Here is a 22,207-nt window from a genome sequence, read left to right on the forward strand (position 1 = left end):
CAGAGGCATTTGGGGGTGAGGGGGAGCATAGAGTAATTGGACATTAACAAGACCATTGAAGTAGCCTCTTATGACCACCCTATAGAAGAGGCAAAGAAATGCATGGAGCAGAATCTAAAATGATGTCTGATTAGGAGCAGATTGAATAATTAAAACAAATTTTTATTAGCTAATTAGTGTCCTCTAGAGTAAGTTTTCTAGTGATTTAGCCCAAAACTTTGTCCATGGACCTCATTTCCTCATTTAAAAGTTATATCTATGGCTTCATAATTATACCAAAGGAAAACATACCAAACTGGCTGGTTGTTACGAAGCTAGATTAAGCCAAGAATATGTAGGATAGGTATAATAAAAAGAGCTAACAGGTATTGAGCACTGTGCTTTGGGCTTTATATCATCTTTCTTAATATTTAAAATAACCCCATAAAACAGGTGACATTATTAACTTTATTGTACAGCCAGGGAAACTGAGTCTAGGATAAAGACATAGTCTTCTATTCAACACCTAATCAAAAAAGAACTAGGATTCAAATCATGGGTTTCCATTCTTCACAGCATATTATTTTAATGCCTGACCTCAGAATTCCCTCTACTTTTAACATCATGGTACAGTGAAAAAAAGAAAAGAGACTATAGGTTGAATCTATCAATTTTCAATTATTAAAAATAAATTTCATCCAGACATATCTAAAATCATTCTCTAGCTACAATGACCTTCCTTTCTATGATCTACCTTTGAAATTTCTACTGATCTGCCTAGACCTGACTAAAAAGTCACCTCCTCTATGAAGTCCTGACAACCTTCCAAAGAGATGATCATTTTTTCCTCTTATATTCTATAATGACTTAGACACTCATACTTTTTCATGACTTTCTTGCTTTAATGATTATAATAATTTAAATATATTTATTTATTAATTTCTTGTTTTAGTCTAATGAACCTTAAGCCCTTCAGGGAAAGTGCAAAGTCTGATTTATCTTTTAATTTCCATAGGCTATGAAACATAATAGACATTCAACAAATATTTGAATGAAAATATGAAACCACATAAAGAACTCACATGATCAACTTACATAAAGATGTACAATTTATCTATGTAACTTGGATATATAATGCGTCTGCAGCTACTAGGAAGAAGTACCTTCAGAGAAGCATATTTCAAAGTGTTATATAAATATTAATATTGATGTGCATAACTTCTTTTTCATATCAATGGGATATTCTCCATTTATATTTGAAAGTGTCAAATCATGTAAATTTATCACAATCCTCATTGCCTCCATGACTTTGATGGAAATGCCATCTCTGCCTAAAATGACTCATCTCTCTTTTCTTCTACTCATGCTAACAAAACCCACATCAGACTTTATATTCTCCAAGCAGCCTTCCTCAATACTACCCAAGCCCAGTTTGTCTTTCTGAGTTTAGATGTTAGTTTTATAGGAGTATTCGGGGAGTAACAGTTGCCAATCACCTGGAGCTCTGGTAGCTGTGGGAAGCTGAGTTCAGTATTACTGAACTCCTGTGAAAAGTGAAGGAGCTTCCAGGGACTCCAGCTACTATTTGTCCAGGAATCCAAGAGGTTGAGATATGTAGGGTCAATTTTGAAAAATCTTACAGCTGTACCATACCACAGTACCTAAGTGACTGTGGCACATATAAATTGATGCATAAATTAGTTTCTGAAGTGGTACATTCTTTGCAGGAAATAATATTCATTGGATAAAATAATATGCATGACCTGTATTGTAAACTGCAACTCAATTTTCCAAAAGCACAAATTACATTTTATTCCCTTGTTAACTCTCTTTAATTTTTTCCTGTTCTCTGAGTGTTCAGTGCCAAACTCCTTAACATGGTCCTGCCTTAGTTTCAAGCTTCAAGTTCTTATTGTTTCTTTCCTATGTTCTGGGCTTCAATTAATATTCTAGAGGAAATGCTACCAATTCCACGAATAAGTCATGGTTCTTCGGGGTTCATTCACTTCCTCCTATCTTGGTTTTCCTTAGCCTCTCTTCTTTAGCTTAAAAAACCCATCTCAAGACTCAGCTCAGAGCTCAACATCTTAATGAATTCTTTAACCTCTTCTGTGACCTCCACAGCATCTGGTATTCGAAACTTCTGCTAAAGTGTCATTGTAGTGATTGTGCTTTTGTTTTCTCTCCAAACTGTTAGCTCCGGAAACTGAAAAACTTCTCTTAGGTATCCAGATATCCCTAGCTCCCACCACAGGATTCAAATTTCAGTACAATTTATGTTGAGTGATTATTATTTTTAATAATTTTTATTGTTATGTTAATCACCATACATTATATCTTTAGTTTTTGATGTAGTGATCCATGATTCATTGTGCATAACACCCAGTGCTCCACGCAGAATATGCCCTCTTTAATACCCATCACCAGGCTAACCGATCCCCCCAACCCCCTCCCCTCTAGAACCCTCAGCTTGTTTTTCAGAGTCCATCGTCTCTAATGGTTAGTCTGCCCCTCCGACTTACTCCCCTTCATTCTTCCCCTCCTGCTACCTTCTTCTTCTTTATTTTTTCTTAACATATATTGCATTTGTTTCAGAAGTACAGATTTGTGATTCAACAGTCTTGTATACTTCACAGTGCTCACCATAGCACATACCCTCGCCAATGTCTATCACCCAGCCACCCAATCCCTCCCACACCCCACCACTCCAGCAACCCTCAGTTTGTTTCCTGAGATTAAGAATCCCTCATATCAGTGAGGTCATATGATACGTGTCTTTCTCTGATTGTCTTATTTCACTCAGCATAACACCCTCCAGTTCCATCCACGTCGTTGCAAATGGCAAGATCTCATTCCTTTTGATGGCTGCATAATATTCCATTGTGTATATATACCACCTCTTCTTTATCCATTCATCTGTCGATGGATATCTTGGCTCTTTCCACAGTTTGGCTATTGTGGACATTGCTGCTATAAACATTGGGGTACACGTACCCCTTCGGGTCCCTACATTTGTATCTTTGGGGTAAATACCCAGTAGTGCAATTGCTGGATCGAATGGTAGCTCTAATTTCAACTGTTTGAGGAACCTCCATACTGTTTTCCAGAGGGGTTGCACCAGCTTGCATTCCCACCAACAGTGTAGGAGGGTTCCCCTTTCTCCACATCCCCGCCAACATCTGTCATTCCCTGACTTGTTAATTTTAGCCATTCTGACGGGTGTGAGGTGGTATCTCATGGAGGTTTTGATTTGGATTTCCCTGATGCTGAGCGATGTTGAGCACTTTTTCATGTGCCTGTTGGCCATTTGGATGTCTTCTTTGGAAAAATGTCTGTTCATGTCTTCTGCCCACTTCTTGATTGGATTATTTATTCTTTGGGTGTTGAGTTTGATAAGTTCTTTATACATTTTGGATACTAGCCCTTTATCTGATATGTCATTTGCAAATATCTTCTCCCATTCTGTCAGTTATCTTTTGATTTTGTGGACTGTTTCTTTTGCTGTGCAAAAGTTTCTTATCTTGATGAAATCCCAATAGTTCATTTTTGCCCTTGCTTCCCTTGCCTTTGGTGATGTTTCTAGGAAGAAGTTGCTGCGGCTGAGGTCGAAAACGTTGCTACCTGTGTTCTCCGTTGGGATTTTGATGGACTCCTGTCTCGTGTTTAGGTCTTTTAACCATTTGGAGTCTATTTTTGTGTGTGGTGTAAGGAAATGGTCCAGTTTCATTCTTCTGCATGTGGCTGTCCAATTTCCCAACACCATTTGTTGAAGAGACTGTCTTTTTGCCATTGGACATTCTTTCCTGCTTTGTCAAAGATGAGTTGACCATAGAGTTGAGGGTCCATTTCTGGGCTCTCTATTCTGTTCCATTGATCTATGTGTCTGTTTTTGTGCCAGTACCATACTGTCTTGATGATGACAGCTTTGTAATAGAGATGGAAGTCCGGAATTGTGATGCCACCAGCTTTGGTTTTCTTTTTCAACATTCCTCTGGCCATTTGGGGTCTCTTCTGGTTCCATACAAATTTTAGGATTATTTGTTCCATTTCTTTGAAAAGGTGGATAGTATTTTGATGGGGATTGCATTGAATGTGTACATTGCTCTAGGTAGCATTGACATTTTCACAATGTTTGTTCTTCCAATCCATGAGCATGGAACGTTTTTCCATTTCTTTGTGTCTTCTTCAATTTCTTTCCTGAGTATTTTATAGTTTTCTGAGTACAGATCCTTTGCCTCTTTGGTTAGATTTATTCCTAGGTATCTTACGGTTTTGGGTGCAATTGTAAATGGGATCGACTCCTTGATTTGTCTCTCTTCTTTCTTGTTGCTGGTGTATAGGAATGCCACTGATTTCTGTGCATTGATTTTATATCCTGCTAATTTACTGAATACCTGTATGACTTCTAGCAGTTTTGGGGTGGAGTCTTTTGGGTTTTCCACATACAGTATCATATGATCTGCAAAGAGTGAGAGTTTGACTTCCTCTTTGCCAATTGGGATGCCTTTGATTTCTGTTTGTTGTCTGATTGCTGTGGCTAGGACTTCTTTTTTTTTTTTTTTGTGATCATGGTATCTCCCCTGCCAGGTAAGTATATTGTGGCTAGGACTTCTAATACTATGTTGAATAGCAGTGGTGATAGTGGACATCCCTGCCGCGTTCCTGACCTTAGGGGAAAAGCTCTCAGCTTTTCCCCATTGAGAATGATATTGGCTGTAGGTTTTTCATAGATGGCTTTTATGATATTGAGGTATGTACCCTCTATCCCTATACTCTGAAGAGTTCTGATCAAGAAAGGATGCTGTACTTTGTTAAATGCTTTTTCTGCATCTATGGAGAGGATCATATGATTCTTGCTCTTTCTTTAGTTAATATATTGTATCATGTTGATTTATTTGCAGAATTTGAACCAGTCTTACAGCCCAGGGATAAATCCCACTTGGTCATGGTGAATAATCCTTTAATGTACTGTTGGATCCTATTGGCTAGTATTTTGGTGAGAATTTTTGCATCCATGTTCATCAAGGATATTGGTCTGTCATTCTCCTTTTTGATGGGGTCTTTGTCTGGTTTCGGGATCAAGGTAATGGTGGCCTCATAAAATGAGTTTGGAAGTTTTCCTTCCATTTCTATTTTTTGGAACAGTTTCAGGAGAATAGGTATTAATTCTTCTTGAAATGCCTGATAGAATTCCCCTGGGAAGCCATCTGGCCCTGGGCTTTTGTTTGTTGGGAGATTTTTGAGGACTGCTTCAATTTCTTTAGTGGTTGTAGGTCTGTTCAGGTTTTCTATTTCTTCCTGGTTTAATTTTGGTAGTTGATACATCCCTAGGAATGCATCCATTTCTTCCAGGTTATCTAATTTGCTGGCATAGAGTTGCTCTTAATATGTTCTTATAATTGTTTGTATGTCTTTGGTCTTGGTTGTGATCTCTCCTCTTTCATTCATGATTTTGTTGATTTGGGTCATTTCTCTTTTCTTTTTGATCAGTCTGGCCAGGGGTTTATCAATCTTGTTAATTCTTTTGAAGAACCAGCTCCTAGTTTCGTTGATCTGTTCTACTGTTCTTTTGGTTTCTATTTCATTGATTTCTGCTCTGATCTTTATTATTTCTCTTTTCCTGCTGGGTTTAGGCCTTTTTGCTGTTTTTCCTCTAGCTCCTTTAGGTGTAGGGTTAGATTGTGTATTTGAGACCTTTCTTGTTTCTTGAGAAAGGCTTGTTTTGCTATATACTTTCCTCTCAGGACTGCCTTTGCTGTATCCCAAAGATTTTGAACAGTTGTGTTTTCATTTGCATTGGTTTCCATGAATTTTTTTAATTCTTCTTTAATTTTCTGGTTGACCCATTCATTCTTTAGTAGGATGCTCTTTAGCTTCTGTGTATTTGAGTTCTTTCCGACTTTCTTCTTGTGATTGAGTTCTAGTTTCAAAGCATTGTGGTCTGAAAATATGCAGGGAATAATCCCAATCTTTTGGTACCGGTTGAGACCTAATTTGTGACCTAGGATGTGATCAATTCTGGAGAATGTTCCATGGGCACTAGAGAAGAATGTGTATTCCATTGCTTTGGGATGGAATGTTCTGAATATGTCTGTAAAATCCATTTGGTCCAGTGTTTCATTTAAAGTCTTTATTTCCTTGTTGATGTTTTGCTTAGATGATCTGTCCATTTCAGTCAGGGGGATGTTAAAGTCCCCGACTATTATTGTATTGTTGTCAATGTGTTTCTTTGCTTTTGTTATTAATTGCCTTATGTAATTGGCTGCTCCCATGTTCGGGGCATAGATCTTTACAATTGTTAGATCTTCTTGCTGGATAGACCCTTTAAGTAGGATATAGTATCCTTCCTCATCTCTTATTACAGTCTTTGTTTTAAAATCTAGTTTGTCTGATATAAGGATTGCCACCCCAGCTTTCTTTTGGTGTCCATTAGCATGGTAAATGGTTTTCCACCCACTCACTTTCAATCAGGGGGTGTCCATGGGTCTAAAATGAGTCTCTTGCAGACAGCATATTGATGGACCTTGTTTTTTAATCCAATCTGATAGCCTGTGTCTTTTGATTGGGACATTTAGCCCATTTACATTCAGGGTAACTATTGAAAGTTATGAATTTAGTGCCACTGTATTGCCTGTAAGGTGACTGTTACTGTATATTGTCTCTGTTCCTTTCTGATCTATGCTGCTTTTAGGCTCTCTTTTTGCTTAGAGGACCCCTTTCAATATTTCTTGGAGGGCTGGTTTTGTGTTTGCAAATTCCTTTAGTTTTTGTTTGTCCTGGAAGCTTTTTATCTCTCCTTCTATTTTTAATGACAGCCTAGCTGGATATAGTATTCTTGGCTGCATATTTTTCTTGTTTAGTGTTCTGAAGATATCATGCCAGTCCTTTCTGGCCTGCCAGGTCTCTGTGGATAGGTCTGTTGCCAATCTAATGTTTCTACCATTGTAGGTTACATATCTCTTCTCCCGAGCTGCTTTCAGGATTTTCTCTTTGTCTCTGAGATTCGTAAGTTTTACTATTAGATGTAGGGGTGTTGACCTATTTTTATTGATTTTGAGAGGGGTTCTCCGTGCCTCCTGGATTTTGATGCCTGTTTCCCTCCCCACATTAGGGAAGTTCTCTACTATTATTTGCTCCAATATACCTTCTGCCCCTCTCTCTCTTTCTTCTTCTTCTGGGATCCCAATTATTTTAATATTGTTTCATCTTATCGTATCACTTAGCTCTCGAATTCTGCCCTCGTGATCCTGTAGTTGTTTATCTCTCTTTTTTCAGCCTCTTTATTTTCCATCATTTGGTCTTCTATATCGCTGATTCTCTCTTCTGCCTCATTTATCCTAGCAATTAGTGCCCCCATTTTTTATTGCACCTCATTAATAGCCTTTTTGATTTCGACTTGGTTAGATTTTAGTTCTTTTATTTCCTCAGAAAGGGTTTCTCTAATAACTTCCACACTGTTTTCAAGCCCAGCTAGTATCTTTAAAGTCATGATTCTGAACACTAGGTCCGACATCATACTAATGTCCGCATTGAGTAGGTCCCTGGCAGACGGTAATACCTCTTGTTCTTTTTGCTGAGGTGATGTTTTTCTTCTTGACATTTTGTCCAGAGGAGAATAGATGAGTGAGAGAACTGAATGCTAACAGGTTAACAACGTCCCCAGCAAATATACTCTATACAAATCAGAAAAGACCTGAAACCAGGTGACAAGAAAGGGAAAGAAAGAAGAGAAAAAAAAAAAAAAAAGGAAAAAGATAAAAACAAACAAAAACAGAACAAAACAAAAAAAACAGAATATGATCAAATATGATCAGGCTAGTGCATAGATCAGTGCCACACACTAGATTTTGGGCGTATTTTGGTCTGTTAGAAGAAAACAGCTGCTAAAATTTTTAAGGACGAAAGACTTATATATGTACAAAATAAGGGTTGATACAATGAAGGGATGGAAGATGACTGTAAAGATGAAAATTATAAAAGATTTTATAAAAGGAATTGATAAGAAGTTGTTTGAAAAAAGAAAGAAGAATATTTAAAAAAAAAGAAAAAAGAAAAAAGGGAGAATGAAAAATAAAAAATGTTTTTTTAAAAAAGGGATTGATAAGATGTTGTTTGAAAAGGGGGAAAAGGAAAATTAAAAAAAAACAGTTAAAAAATTAACTTTGAAAAACTAATGAATTATGGTAAAAAAGCCATGAACTCTATGTGCAGTATTCCCCTAGCGCTGGAGTTCTCCCGTTCTCCTTGATTGGTAAACTCGGTCTTGGCTTGATGGCTGTTCGTGCTGAAATTCTGGGGGAGGGGCCTGTTGACGTGGTTCCCAAATGTCTTTGCCGGAGGCAAAATTGCCCCGCCCTTGTGAGTCCGGGCTAAGCAAGCTGCTCAGGTTTGCTCTCAGGAGCTTTTGTTCCCTGCAAGCTCTTGGTACAGCTTTGGAGGACCAGGGTGAAAATGGTGGCCTCCCAATCTCTGCCTGGAGGAGCTGAGAACTTGGGGCCCCCTCCTCAGTGTGCCCCCAGAGAAAAGCAGTCACTCCCGTCTCCCCGGTCTCTGGCCGCACTCCGTGCTCACCCAGCCTGTGACCGAGCGTTTCTGTGTCTGGCACCCGACCCCGTGTGGAGTCTCCAAACCCAGCAGATCCCTGTGGTGCGCTTCCGTGCCGCTCCTCCCGGGGGTGGAAGGGGAGTCTCCCCGGATCTGCCGCTTGTTGGGTCCCTGCTGTAGGAGCAGTGGCCCAACTGGGCCGCAGATCACCGTTTATGGCAACCTCGAGCTGAGAGCCCGCGCCTCGCTCTGTCTCTGCAGCCCGCACCCCCACTCCGATACCTGGGAGCTCGGCCGCACTCAGGCACCCCCGGTCTTTCTGTGACCCTGAGGGTCCTGAGACCACACTGTCCCACGAGGGTTCCACCCCCCGCTTAGCCACTGGAGTGATGACCCTCAGCAGGGCCAACTTCTAAAAGTTCTGATTTTGTGCTCTGCGGCTCTATCACTTGCCAGACGTGGCCGACAGAGGCCCCCTCCCCCGCCGTCTATCCTCCCGAATATCGCCTCGGATTCACTTCTCCACACGTCCTACCTTCCAGAAAGTGGTCGCTTTTCTGTTCAGAGTGTTGTTACTATTCTTATCTTCGATCTCCTGTTGAGTTCGTAGGTGTTCAGAATGGTTTGATCCCTATTCAGCTAAATTCCTGAGACCAGACGAAATCCAGGTCTCCTACTCCTCCGCCATCTTGCTCCCCCCCCTTGTTGAGTGATTATTAACAACAACAAAATCTAACAGAAAATAAATGAAATAATAAAATTGTTTCTTTATGGCCACATATAAAGCTGATAATTTTAAATATTTAGGATAGTTTCAAACACTGAGATATAATGTTATAATGTGGAGCTTTGTGTCTTAAATTGTAAAAAAAGTCATGCCAGGTAATTTTATTTAAGGTTTATTCTGGGTATTAAGCAGAGACTGTCCAACTCAGAGTATCTCAGATTAAATGTCTTGGAAGGCTTACTTTAAAAGCTTAATGCACATACTAGGATGCAATTGCTCAGTCATTTGTATTACAACCTACTGATAATCAAATAGAAATGCCTGTATGTGCCTAACCATAGAGATAGAAGTAATTGTTATAGGAAGTCAAGACATCTAAGATGAGACTGAGTCTTAGGGAAATAGCTTTGTACTTTCAGTGCTATCAATTGGGCTAAAAGCAACTATTTTCAGTCCAGTGGAATGGCTTCTAAAAGGTAATAAACAAATTTTGCTCTTTTCATATATCTGAGCCTTAAGAAATGATTCCCAGCATGTAAATTGGTTTTAGATAAATATATAAACCCAGAGTTTTAAAACTAAACAAAAAGTCCACACAATAGCTCTAAATGAAGATTCATGTTTCCCTTCTGTAGTTTTATAATAGTGTTAGAATTGCCATGTTAATCACTTAAAAGCTAGACATTAAAACCAAGACCCAATTACAGGGGCTAAAAAAACAGGGTGAGTGTGAGGGAGGAGAAAATGAAGAAAGGATAGAAGGTGTTAGAGAGAAAGATAGATAAAATAAATATAATTTCTTCAGCAGAAATTCACTGCCAAACACTGTTATTGGTTTCAGAAAACTGGACAGTTTAGGGTAGTAGGAAGAACAGTAGCTTAAATCATGGCTCTGTCCCTTAGGACCTATGTGACCATAAGTGAATTACTCAGCTACCTTAACCTCTAATTACTCACGCATAAAATTGTATTGACAATAATATCACTTTGGGGTGCTAATACATGTAAAGCACGTAGAAAATAGACATTTTAATAAATCAGATTTTTAAAAAATTCCTATTTTAAGGAAAATCTGATCCCATTATTCACTCGCTAAAAGCCCTTTTCTGGTTTCCCATTGTGCTCAAAAACAAATCCAAGCTCATACTTGACTCTCTGGTTTCCTCAGGATCCCCCCCTCTTGTGATGTCTCCAGCCTCACCCTATGCCTCTTTACTCTTAGCCCCTTGTGTTTCACACCAACCCACGTTCAGTCCATTAAACAGGTAATTTCAGAATCTTGTATTTTCTGCCATAGAAATTCCCTCTGTCAGTAAATTCTATACAACCTTTCTTAGTCTTCAGGTGCTTTACTTAATGTTACCTCCACAGAGAGCCTTCCCTGGTCACCTTACTAAGATGAGATCTGTCCTAAATACACATACACTCATAATTCTCTATGGTGAATCTTTCCATTATTGTGCTTTCAAAACTTTAATTATATTTGTTTACTTGTGTATCATCTGCCTCCCTAGCTACATTTTTAATCACCTTGCTGATAGCGACCAAGCATGCTTCTCTAAGTTCCCAAGAAATGTTTGTTTCATGAAGGGAAAGGAAGAGAGATGACAGAGTGGTATAGTAATATTTTCCTAAATGCTCTAGGGAGAAGTAGAACATTTTTCAGATAGCAAATTAGTCATAAGAGTAGTATATAACCAAGAAAAAACATATACTGGCAATATGGATTTAGAGAAATTATAGCAAAAAACAGAGTAATTTTCTCAGTACAGAGAAGTGAAAATTAGATGAAGAACTCTGAGGCATATATTTAAAAAAAAAAAAGAAAAAAAATAACAGACACCAAACAGTATCAAAGAAAGGAAAATATTCTTACATGAACTTTGATAAGACTTCCACAAACTTCACAGTAAAAGACAGGAATTAAATTTGTAGCATAACTCCACTCTGTGCTACTTGCAGATTGTGGCCATTTAAGGAGAACTAGCTCACTTGGTTGTGCATATTATTATTTTAGGCAAAATCCCAGTTTCTTCTTATACATCATTGGTGGGAGTACAAAAGTTACAGTCTTTTCAGAAACTGTTATTTATTGATAACCACAAAACACACATGCCACTTAGCCTAACAATTCCACCTCTGGTACTCTGTCCTTAAATAACAATAAAAATATTAAATGAGCTTTATACACAAAGATGTTTATTACAACCTTATTTACAGCAATGAAATAGACTAATTATCCTAAAGGTATTGACCTAATAATGATTATGTAGCAAATACAATTTTGTTTCCACAGTGTTTGTAATGTTATGGAAAAACACATGTCATGTTTTTAGTGAAAATGAATGAATTTAAATATTTACAATGATAATTTCTATCTATTTCTATTTGGAATTTTAACAAATTTTTGAAAATAAGCATCTATTACTATATCAGAGTTCAACCACATAAGCAACCACTACTAATATATGTGGCATAAGCCAATCATATTAAATATATTTAAAATTCTCTATTTAAAGCCTAAAGCCCTTAGGATAAGTCACAAAGAGAGACAGGCTATAACACCACAGGCATGAACTGAAGCTTGTTGTTCACAGGCAGTCAGGAAGGAAGATCCATGGGGAAGGGAGGGAAATTGCCAATGCAGCTGTTGTTTGGCTTCTACCAACTCAGGGAAGGCCTATGTCCTCTCTAAAGAGCTTCCAATGGAGTAAATCAGGCCCACCTCAAATACTCTCTCTTTTGATAAAGTGTATTGATTAAGGATTTTAATTATATCTTTAGATCCCCTCACAGCAGTATCTAAGTTAGTGTTTAATTGAATAACTGGAGAAGATAGGTGTTGGCTACAAAATGTGGCTGCCTCCCTTCCATCTTCTAGCTCTCTTGGAAGAATATCACTGTAGCCAACTCTAACTGGAAATGTGCTAGAAAAGGAATGCTGGAGACTGTATTTCAGAGCAGCCAAGTTGACACTTCAGAAAGCTATCACATTCCCTTTATAAAAGGAAAAAGGAAAATGAACTGATTAAAATGTGAATACCCATAATAGTAATAGAAATTAAAAAGAAGATACTATTTATTGAGACCGACTATGTGCCAGTGAGTTGACATGTACAATGCCACTTATCCAATATTATAAAATATTTACAATTATTTTGTTTGATTCATCAGTTTGAATGCAAGTTATGCAAGAGAGGAACTTGCTCTATCTTGCTCAGGGCTGACTATATTTCCAGACTAAATTTCAGAAAGGGATCTGACACTTAATAAATACTTGCTAAATAAATAAACAAACAAACAAACAAATAAGAGTTCACATCAAGACTATGAAGTGATTTATTCTCATTTTATAAATAAGAAAATAAAAATTTAAATAGCCTTCCCTGGATATGAAACAAAATGTTAGAAACAGGTTGAAATTTGTAGCTTTTTGTGTCCTGGAGGAGGAGGAGGGAAGGGGGAAACCAGTGTCTTCTACACTATTGCAAGTATGTGCCCTTTGCCCTTCACAGGATCCTTGTATTTGTCTCTCCCCCCATGATTTTGCTACAATGTGCCTTACCAGTTGTGAGTTTACAGGTAAAGCAATTTCCCAAATAAATGGATATTAATGTTCAAAAAAAAAAAAAAACAGGTTGCACATCTCTAAGACTTTTGGTTCCAGAATCTGAGTTATTTGTATCACACAACTCTACCTACTAAATGTATTTTATTCTTTCATAAAGTCTCTTTATGAGCTGTAAGATGTCATCCAAATTAAGGAATCATCATCACTCATTGTATTGTCTGAGATAAGAAGAAGGACAAAGGAGAGGAGGAGGGAAAGCGTGAGTGGATATACTTTCACCCATAGAGGAAAGACTAGGAAAGTAGAGATCAAGGGCTGTGGCAGGTGAGGTCAGTGGAAGGCCATTTGGTCTGAAAGAGCCCCCATGGAGTGAGCCAGGCACGAAGACAGACAAGATCAATGTGAAAATCAAATGCATTATCTTTGTTTACATCCCAGGTACTGGAGTGTGAGAGTCTTCGGCAAGCAAAGGAGCCAGGCTGTAAGTGATGGATGTCCCACTTAAATGACACTTTGCAAAGCCTTCATCATGTACTGGCAGAAGATTCACAAGAGAATAAACGACTTTCTTTTAAGTTCCAAGAACAGGACAGAGGAGACAGACAGTGTGAATGTCACAGTCCCCATTCAATTGATTTCTCAGCTGCTGATGCTAAAGAGCAGTCTCCAGAGGAAAGAGAAAGCTCACAAAATACACCAACCCAAGGAAGTTTGAATTGTCTATAATGAAATACAATGATTTTACTTCTTCTATTTACTTTTAAAGAAAATTCTTTACCCATTATACACAAGTGGAACTAAATGACCAAAAAAGAAAAGAAGAAAATGGTCATTATTTATTCCACAACTCCTATAGTTTTGTTTTTCAAGTTTTCCCTTTTAACTTTTAATACAAATAAGTTTCACACTTAAATTTACACAATGAAAAACATACTTGCTTGTTTCTTTTAGTTAAGCTTCCCATTAATTAAGTCAAATATATTAAAAGGCAAATTCGTAAACCACCAAATATAGTGAGAAATCATTTGGAATGCATAAGTATTAGGCATTAACTCATCCTTTACTTTCTGTAAAAGTGTGTTTTCTTATGCACACAAGGACATTTCCTGACTTTAAAGTTTAGAGAAAAGTAAGGAGTGAGATGAGCAGCAACATTTCAACAAAATATAAAATATAAAAAATAATTGGCAATTTTTGAACAATCTGAAACATCTCAGGAAACTAGAATTCAAATTATACACACAAAAGAATTATTAAAATAAACCTTATCAGAAATGCATTCAGACTACAAAATGAACAATCCCTGCCGATGAGAAGTTAATCTTCAGTTACAAAGAGTTTAAATCCCTAGGTAAGGAGTGAGTGGGTGAATAACTACAAAAGCTAGGGAAAGAAAGTTACTTGAAATAGTACTTTTTCTGTGTCTTATTCTTCAATTCATTCATTCATCTCTTTGATATTTCAGTATTTATTGAGCTATGTATTTACTCAGTATTTACTCAGCTATGCTGAGCCATGTACTGTCTCAGGAGTTGGGGAGATTAATTGGTTAGAAGACTAAGGTTGCTGGTTTCAAGTAGTTAGTAGACTGGAGAGTCATGTAAATAAGGACTCTCAATTCCACCACAAATAAATGGTGTCATAAAATAATCGATGAGGTGGTGCTGTGGACTCACAAGGAGAGACACCTCAACCCTTCTCAGGATTTTATACAAGTTTTTCAGAAGAGGTAATGCCCAAAGTGAGGCTTGAACAAAACAGCAGGAGTGAGCAAGATGAAGATGGCAAAAGCAGAGATGGCTAAGCAGGAATAGCAAATACAGACAGACAAGACAAATCCTGGATCAATATCAGAAGTCAAAAATAGTTTAATGTGATGAGAGCATAATAGATGAGGAAGAAATTGGCTTTAGGGGAAGATGAAGAAATGAGCAGGGACTAGATCATGAAGAATTTGTAATCCAAGATAAAAAATTTCATTTTTATTCCAAGAGCAATGTGGAAGTCATTTAATTATTTTAATCAGGGGAATTGGGTCTCTCAATACTAGAGGGATGTTGTAGTTTCACAGTGTCTGGTCATCAGAAGGACATGGGAGGGATGGGATAAGAAACTTCCCTACATAAACCCATCCTTCTCCCTAATTCTGGGGCTTTCCCTTGAGAATGTGCAGTAAAACGAGAGTGAACTCAGATTCACCATTTGGAGAAGTCCACTGTAATGACTGCTAAGAAGCCTCTAGAACACACTCGCACGTTAAGAGTACACAATTATCAACTTATTACCAGGCTTGAAAAAGAAAATTGTAGACATACGTCAGTGCTCCAAAGATTTCGGTGAAGCCAGTCGCCACACCTTTACCAAACTGGCTTTGGAATTCTAACAAACTCCAATTTTTAAATTGTGAGCTAACAGATTGGACAACACCATTAGGACATCTGTCTATATTTATACTGTAATAAGAACCTACTCATCAACATGTGAAGCCACATTCTCCTGACAGCATATCAGTTATATGATTTCCTGTATTGAGGAGGATATGTGAGATCTAAGTAGTCTATATCCAGAGTCCTTGAGCTGCACTATTAAATTAAGTTGTCCTTAATTCTAAACATTCTGACCCTTGACAACAACTAACCTGATCTATCCCTTTCTGCAGCCAATGTTGCCTACACAATCCTTCCTCTTTATATTCAGTCTGAACCTCTATTACAGATCATTCCGTGTTGCATTAAAATCATCTCTTTTGATATCTGCCACCCCACTGAACCACAGGCTGCTAGAGGGTAAGGGCTGCATCTCGTTCAGAGTAGAGGCCCAACAAGCGGCAATTGAGTATGTCATCAAAGAACAGGAAGAGTGGAAAATCAGGCAGTCCAGGTAAAGTGAGACCCATCAGAAGTGGCAGACTTTGTACCTGTTTAGCCCTAGCAGTGACATGCTCGCCTGAGGGTACTTGGCACATCTCTGGTGCCCCAAAGCTCTTTATTTCCTGTCCATCCCATTCTGCAGGTAAATTATGATATTCCTCACCACTACTGCTACCTCCTCTGATCCCTGGAATGGCCTCTTTCTGTCCTCAGCCCACTTGCCTCTCCCTCTGTTTTGGCTTCATGGTTCAAGAAATCAACTAAAGCTTCAGCAGCCTTCAGGCATTTTTCTTTGATTCTATAATCTGACAACTGCAGATGATATGGACATAAGGTAAGTCATAGTGAAGGAGAAAATATTTGAAAATAAATGTCTGACAAAGTAGGTTTTTCTATAATGTATGAAGAACTATAGGATTGATTACTTAAAGACAAACAACCCATAAAAGGGATGGGGTAAATGACTGAAAGAAGAGTATGACTTCTAAGGTCCTGGTGATTTTCTATTTCTTTATTTGGGTGCTTGTTATATGGGTATTTTTCCTTTGTGAAAATTCACTCAGCTGTTCATATATAATTTGTGTATTTGTGGTTTGTATGTTAACCTTTAACAGAATTGCATAAAATGAAAGGGAAAAATATTTTCAGACAGAAAATTACTTAGTGAGTCCTGGTCTACAGACATTTGAAAAAAATTTTGGATGGAAAAGGTAGATAATTTATTAATAACAAATACTTAATAAATAAATCTTATCCAAAGTTCCAAAGATATACCCATGGGAGTCACACTTATGTTACTAAGACTTGCACTCATTACTCTCTTTCCAAAAAATCAGTGTACAAAGATGCAAAATAATTTATTTCTGCTTGGTTCTACTTAATGTACAAGCACAGTTTCAAATGTCATTTCTTTTAAGTTGACACTTGGCATAGGTTGGTTTTATACAGTTGCTGGGTTTAATATTCAAAATCAGCAGACAATTATGAACACCAATTAATGTGGTAATAATTTTCTGACTTAACCCTTTCTATTGAATTCTAACAGTAAATATTTAAGGTGCTACTTCTTATCCTTTCAAAATGAGAAAATGGAAGCTAATGATATTTAAATAACTTGCTATTAAATTCAGGCTCTCCAATTCTAACAATAATCTTACATCTTAAAAAAATGGGAATAGGAGTGGTGGTGGAAGATTCCTGTCTACACCAGTTTGTTTTTATGTCAGTTTGTTTTTTTCAGGACCCCAAAGAAGGGCTCATGAGCTCCTTCAATAGGGGTGCATGATCCATTACAGTGGGCTGATGACATCTGAAGAAGCTGGCCCAAATTGCTTGAAGAGCATAAGACCTATTTTGGGTTCAGAAATGGACCTATAAGATTCATTGTCCTTTTATTTTGTAAAATATGTACTCTATAAAATGACTAAGACTTTTTATGACCTAAACTCATTTTTTCCCTCTATCTCTATTCTTATATAAAACACTATTAGAGTATCTGTAGATGTATTTATTGACTTCTAGAGGATTGGTGAAAAGATATGCCAAGTTGACTTATAGGCATAGGGTTCATACATGCAAGAAGCAGAAGTGTGAGAAGTGTGTTAGGAGGAGCATAAATTTAGGAGAAATGTATAATTAAAGAACCATTATTTAAGGAGTTCTTAACATGTGTCAGGTACTTTAAATGCATTATCTTATTTTCACAATATATTGAATATCTCTACCTTGCATTCTGGCAACTAATCTTGAGCCAAATGTCTCAGCAGTTCATGGAATGAAGCCATTCACATCACATCAAACTTTTTCAGAAAGGTTCTTTCGGCACCTTACCTGTCATGTGAAATCTTCGCCGATAACAAACTTTCTTCATTTCTTTTTTTTAATGTTATTTGTTTATTTATCAGAGAGAAAGAGAGCACAAGCAGGGGAAGCAGTAGGCAGAGGGAGAAGTAGGCTCCCCACTGAGCAAGGAGCCTGACGTGGGACTCAATCCCAGGAGCCTGGGATCACTACCTGAGCCGAAGGCAGACGCTCAACCGACTGAGCCACCCAGGCATCCCAACTTTCTTTATTTCATTCCTCTTACATATCCCTTCCCTCTCAAGGGAACTAGCTTAATCCTGGAAAGGACTCAATGACTGAAAGAAAATTCTAACTTACATCTGAAGAATATTCTTTCTTCCCTTACTCCAATACCTTTTCATCTCTTCTTCCTGAACCAGAGCCATTTCTATCCTTCCTCCTCAAATCTGAGTTACAGACTGTCTTCTTGATTTACTTCCTTCATTATACTTTATTACTATCCTGTTATAATTAGTAGGGCCATGCAGAAGATTTATTTTTCAAGAAACAGCTGATCTAATTTACAATCAGCTCTTCCTCTCACCTGCTTAGTCCAACTCTTGTGACTTCCGTCTGTTAAGTGACTCTGATGGGTCCTTCTTGTTCTTGCTAGAGTTTTAACTTCTTTCAGGCTTATTAACAGTTCTCTATATTCATCCCTTCTATGTAAACACATATACAGAAAATACATGTCTATACATTTAGTGAAATTGTATATAACAATGACAACTGAAAATAATGAACCTTGACAGAAACCTACAAACTAAATTCTATATTTCCCACTTTACACATATAGTAATTGAATGTAGAAATAAACAAAGCTAACTAAGGTCACACAACTAGCAAGTGGCAGAATCGGAATTCAAAATTAAGTCTCTATAGAGAACCCAAATTCTGGGCTTTCAATTTTATCACCTTAGTGACAAATAGACCCTAAACATTGTATGTGACTTGTCCTTTGTATCTGTTCTGCTGAGCTTCAATTTCCTCATTTTTTAAAATGAAAACCTTAACATTTCCTTTACATATTTTACTTTCTTACTGTGAAAATTAAAGTCATGGATGTTTCACAATAGAAATAGGCAAAAACAATATCCAAATATTATCTACTATTATTATTCTAACTCCCTTTTTAAACTTAATGTTCACATCCCACTATTGTTTAATTATTGTTTAATTATGGTTTTAGCTAGATTTTTTATTTTTGTAATCCATACTAGAGTTTCTGCCCTAAAAATCTGAACTGTTAGAGAAATTCCCAATGACAAACATTTAAGAGATATGAAAAATATCTTTAACTGGAATTACAGTCCCTGGGGATTTTACAATTATTTTTTTCTTCTAAAGGATTTTCCTCAGTTCTGGCATGTTAAAAAATTAATGAGTGGATGATTAGTTGATGTGCTTTTCTTCTAAAAACTCCTTTAAAAATTATAACCTGAAGAAAAATCAAAGCCTTGAACCATTGTCAGTTATGTATAATATCAAGCAGTAGGTAGCCAGAGAAATTGAAGAAATTATGCACATCTTTCTGTGTCTGTTGGTAAGCCATGTTGGATGTCTTAACATTGAAAAAGGCTGAGTCTGAAATTATCAGCAGTGGGCCATTATAAATAAAATAAATTTTGCTTTTTCTTTGTCTTATTTAGTATTCGGTCATATTTATGCCTGGCAGAATAATTCATTATATTTTAATGTCCTACTGAAGTCAAAAAACACATAGAAGTTAAGGAGATACATAAGAGACAATCATTTTAAAATAAGCATTGGTATTTATTATCTTTAAAAAATTAAGATTACTTTCTAATTCATTTTTAAAAGTTACTTAATGAATACTGTGTTGTGAAATAATAAGAAATACACATATTTGTCTCTGCCCCTGATTCCTACTAATATTTGGTCTTTGACCTCAGTTCCTGGTAAAGCGCTCCTAAAACCCTTTTAATTTCCTAAGTGATAAGAGTGTCTGACACAGAAATCCTGGGTGAGGGGCGCCTGGGTGGCTCAGTTGGTTAAGCGACTGCCTTCGGCTCAGGTCATGATCCTGGAGTCCCGGGATCGAGTCCTGCATCGGGCTCCCTGCTCAGCAGGGAGTCTGCTTCTCCCTCTGACCCTCTTCCCTCTCGTGCTCTCTATCTCTCATTCTCTCTCTCTCAAATAAATAAATAAAATCTTTAAAAAAAAAGGAAATCCTGGGTGATAGGGGTACCTTTGGTATTAATGAGGTGACTCTTGGTGGTGGGGTATTGGATGGGAGCTGGTCACTAGAAAGGCCAAGCCATGATTAGAAACTCACTCCCCATTCTGTATAGAGAGAAGGGGGCTAGAAATAGTTAATAATCAATCATGCCTAGGTGATGAAGCCTCCATAAAAATTCCAAAAGTACAGGGTTCAGAAAGCTTCCAGGTTGGTGAACAACCTCAGGTACAAGGAAGATGGCACACCCCAACTCCATAGAGACAGAAGCTCTTAGACTTGGGAACCTTCCAGGCCTTGCACTATGTTTAAAATATCCTTTGTATTAAATCCAAAATGCTACATAAACTTTTTTCCTACATTCTCTGAACCTGCCTAGCAAATTACTGAACCTGAGAAGGCTGTGGAAATCTCCAGTTTGTACCCAGGTTGGGCAAAGTTTGTGCGTAACCTGAGAACCCACTACTTGTGATTGGCATCTGTAGTGGGAGGCAGTCTTGTGGGATTGAGCTCTTAATCTTATGGAGTCTGTCCTAACTCTAGGAAGTTAGTGTCAGTACTCAGTGTGGAAAACCCACACATCTGGTATCAGAAGTGTTGTGAGTATGAGTAGAGAAAAATAGTGAATTTTCCCCAGACACACATAAAAAGAGCTGAGATATTCACGCAGTGAGATATGTATTTTCTGGACTTCTCTTCCTATTCAAATCATATGTATCCATCAAGGCTTAGCATAGGTGTCACTTCCTTCAGAAAGTTTCCTAGATTCTGCCAAATAAAAGCAAATGAATTCTTGTGGCATTTTCTCTTTTACTCTCTTTATTCTTTTTTATTCTCTTTACATGGAGATTAAACAACACACTTCAAATATCACATTGGTCAAAAAAAGAAATCTCAACAAAACAACAAATATTTTGAATAAATGAACATGAAAATACAACTCTCAAAATGAGTAGGATGCAGCTAAGAAGTACTTAGAGAGAAATTTATAATATTAAATGCATATATTAAAAAAGAAGAAAGATCTAAGATCAATAATCTAAGTTTCCACTTTAGAAAATTAGAAAAAGAAGAGCAAATTGAATCCAAAGGAAGCAGAATAAAATAAATAATAAGAATGACAGTAGAAATACCAGAGTAGAAACACTTCTTTAATTTCAGTTAAATTTGAAATAGGAAATCAATAGAGAAAATCAGTGGAACCAAAACCTGGTTCTTTAAAAACCTGGTTCTTTAAAAACCTGGCTCTTTGAAATGATCAATAAAATTGATAAGCCTTTAGCCAGGCTAACTAAGAAAAACAATGAGAGGATACAGCTAGAAATGAAAGAGGGGACATCACTGGAGATCCTATGGACATTAACAGAATAATAAAGAAATACTATCCCCACAAATCTAATAACCTAGATGAAATGGATGAATCCCTTGAATGACAAAAGCTGCCAAAACTCACACAACAAGAAATACACAATTTAAATAGGCCTATGTCTATTAAAGAAATTATATCAATAGTCAGTAACTTCCCAAAACATTAAGCACCAGGTCCAGATGTTTTCCTCCAAACATTTAAGAAAAAACTTATACCAATTCTCTATAATCTCTTTCAAAGGACAGAAGCAGGGGAATTACTTCCTAAGTCATTCTTAGAAGCCTCTAAGAGGCCAGCATTACCCTAATACCAAAAGCAGACAAAGGCATTAGAAAAAAACTACAAACCAATATCGTTCATGAACATAGATGCAAAAATCCTCAACAAAATAGCATATTGAATCCAACAAATAATAAAATGAATTCTACATCAAGACCAAGTTATATTTATCCTAGATATGCAAGACTAGTTTATCATTCAAAAATCAATTAATGTAATCCATCATATCAACAGGATACAAACAAAAATATCACATGAGCATATCAATAGATGCAGAAAAAGGATTTGACAAAATCCAACACCCATTAATGATAAAAACTGTCAGCAAATTAGAAATAAAGAGGAACTTCCTCAACTTGATAAGAGTATCTACAAAAACCTTACAGCTAACATCATACTTAATGATGAGAAACTTGAAACTTTCCCAGTAAGATCGGGAACAAGGCAAAGATGGTCCCTCTCAACATTTCTTTTCAACATTGTACTGGAAATTCTAAGCTCAAGTAGGAAAGAAGGTTGGTCTAATTTGTATTTAGGAAAATTTCTATGTCTTCCTACTAAGAATGATAATAGAAAATTTAATAGTTTTGTCTTTGAATATGAATAAAATAAGATGTATATGATTGAGAAGAAATAAAGAAAACTGTTTTTGTTCACAGATGAAATGATTATCTATGTAGAAAATTTGAAAGTATTGATCAAAAAAAAATCATGGAATTAATAAGCAATTTTAGCAAGGTTACCAGATACACAGTCAGTATATAAAACATTATGAATAAGTAATGTTTCTGTAGAACCCAAATTAATATAACCAGAATTATAGCAAGCA

The sequence above is a fragment of the Callorhinus ursinus genome, unplaced genomic scaffold, assembly GCF_003265705.2.
Source record: "Callorhinus ursinus isolate GAN/ISIS: 27379988/994484 unplaced genomic scaffold, GSC_fseal_2.0 scaffold35, whole genome shotgun sequence".
Lineage (NCBI taxonomy): Eukaryota > Metazoa > Chordata > Mammalia > Carnivora > Otariidae > Callorhinus > Callorhinus ursinus.